We start from the raw sequence: 2,943 nt of genomic DNA, 5'->3' as shown, positions 1-2,943 counted from the left end.
GTTGATTCCACATCACAACTTCACTCGTCGAATTAACGACTGCGTAGACTCAAACGCCTTTTGGATCCTACGCTTTGATCTTCGGAATCCACCGAAAAGAACTCACTTGAAACTTAAGAAGCAACCTCCTTGATGTATGACTTTTAATGCATAAGTTCAGAACTCTCTTAAGAACATCAAGAAGAAAGATCAAAAATCTCCCAAGAAGACTTTAAACACAACCCTAGTTTGTTTTGATCAGATCTAGGAAAAACGTACCAAACAAAACAACGTTAGCAGCTTTAAATAGGAATCTGAATCGCGATCTCCGCTCGAGCTCAACATAGCCCGCTTGAGCGGACTGAACAAAAAACTGCATACGAAGAAACAGAGATGCGCTCGAGCGTAGGAGTTTCCGCTCGAGCGTCAAATCACACCCACCAGAATCTGTGCTTGCCCTGTTAAACTACTGTGACCTGCTAATCTACGCTCGAGCTCAAGAGTCTCCGCTCGAGCGGACAGTACAAAAACAGAAAAACATAGTTTTGAATCAACACAAGATTTTGTCTCCGGATTTGACAACACAGGGACCTAACAATCTCCCCCTTTGTCAATTCCCGGACAAAACTTTTCTAAACACAAGTCCTTAAACACAAGCACTAGACAAAATTCAAAAAACAATACTAAAACACTCAAAACAACTCTATGAACAAACAAGCTTTCCAATCTTGCCATATATCACTCCATCAATCCAATTCATCATCCACCATTCACCTGCGAAAAACCGAGCAACATACCAGAAAAACCAAAACTTGTGGAACTATATAAGAATATAGCAAAATGTATCCATTCAATAGAACCAACGAAACACAATATCAAAATATCCATACAAAACAAAATATACCAACAATATCCATGTACCATCAACATCCATGTCCAATCCAGCAGGAACAAAATATACCATGTCCAATCCAGCAGGAACCAAACTCTCCCCTTTTTTGACCGGGAATGAAGAAAGCAACAAATCAAGCACCAGACGGAGGAGGGGGCGGCTGAAGCGTCAGTAAGGAAATGATGTGATCCAGCTGCGAAGTAGTATGCGCAGCAGTCTGCTCCAGCTGACCAAGACGACCATCAAAGGCATCAAAACGCGCATCGAGAAAGTCTAACCGCCTGGTCATAGCCGCCTCAAAATGCCGAAGCTGATCAGGAAACGAGCTAGGTGGAACAGATGGAGTAGGATCCTCCGCACCCCCAGCGGCAGCAGCATCATATTCAGCCTCCTCAGCAAGGCCAGCAGTGGTACCTGCAGAAGGATCAGCCCGAGAGGACTCCCCCTTAACATGAGCCCGACTCTGTGAGACAGTTTTCTTTGTGAAAGGGCGAGAGGGAGAGGCAAACTCATCATCATCGAGGATAGGAGCCCCAAGGTCAGACAAAAGTCGGTTGATCAAGCAACCGTAAGGAAGGCCAAGCTTGGAATGGCCATGAACACTGATCATCTTGGTGATAATAAGAGAGGCGAGATCAATAGAGCGGTGATTGGCAATACAAGACAAAATGAATCCTTGGTCTTGTTTGACCTCGGAAGAATGTGTGGTGACAATGATGTTGGCGCAGACAATCAAATTAAGCAGTCTGAACTCCGAAAGAAGTTCAAACTGTTTAATCAAACCGCCTTTAGGCCAATGACGGGCAACACCACAAAGTTCCAAAGACACCTCATCAAAGTCACAAGTAGGACGATCAGGGACAGGAAACGGATAGTATTGAGGAAAAACTTGCTCAATCTGTAGAAGTTGGCGAATCAAAGCAGGGGTGACAGAAATGGATTTGGACCTAACCCAAGTGGTGAAAGATGGCTCATAATCCCGAATACCCTCCATATTACAGTAGAATTCTCGAACCCAATCGAGATTCTGACGCCCCGAAAATAATAAAACATGGTCACCACCTAGAGGGTCGAACAATGGACGAATTTTGATGGATTCAAAAGTATCGGGTTGAACATTACGTTCTAAATGAACGGTTCGAGTCACAAATGATTTATGGAATGACTTGGATTGAGAGGCCGACTGAAACCTCTCAGGGTTATAGGTAGGGCGAGAAACGGTGGCCTTTCGGCGTTTTGGAGCAGGAGCAGACATACCGAAGAAGACACTAAGACACCCAACAAATCAACAAACCCAAAACCCAACCCACACCAAAACAAACCAAAACAAAACATTAGTGGAATAATCAAATTAAAAACAGGGCATAACAAAAACAGGGCATGAAAGCATGGTATAGAAGAACTCATAACTAATACATCAAATATGAGAGACAGTGCATAGAATAAGTATGAATCATGAGAAAATCAAAGCAAAGTAGCCAAGCCCAAACTGTTACCCACGCAGAGAGACCTCAAACGGACACAGATAAATCCGAAAATCACAGACACAACACAGAAAAAAAACAGAAAAAAAAAAAAAACAATCGGACAAAAACAAGTGTGTGAGAGAGAGAATCACAGAGACGACACACAAATCCCCACAGAAGCACACACCCAACAACACCATAACCAAATAGAACAAGAACAAACACTTAAAAAAAACGAAAAGAAAAGAGGGTAAAACTTACCAAAGAGCAAATCAGTGGGTAGGATGATGAATGGGAGGAAAAATCTTCCACAATGCAGCCACACGACAAACCCTAGAGCGAGAGAATGAAACAGGAAGAGAAAAAATACCTCGAAGAGTCAAGAGAGGGAGTTAAGAATGAAACAGGTCCGCTCGAGCGTACTAAGTACCGCTCGAGCGTACAATACTGCAAGCAGACTCCCGCTCGAGCGTGCAAAAGGCCGCTCGAGCTCAAAAAACCATCTCTCAGAACTGCCAAATCACGAACAAACTGCTGCAAGAGTGAAAAACACGCGCGAGCGTAAAAACATTCCGCTCGAGCGAAAAAAAAAAACATTTTTTTTTT

Source organism: Camellia sinensis, chromosome 4 (genome assembly GCF_055761805.1).
Source record: "Camellia sinensis isolate YWXY chromosome 4, ASM5576180v1, whole genome shotgun sequence".
In the NCBI taxonomy this organism is placed as follows: domain Eukaryota; kingdom Viridiplantae; phylum Streptophyta; class Magnoliopsida; order Ericales; family Theaceae; genus Camellia; species Camellia sinensis.
The sequence above is the reverse complement of the archived record's forward strand: the minus strand, read 5'-3'. Positions refer to the sequence as shown.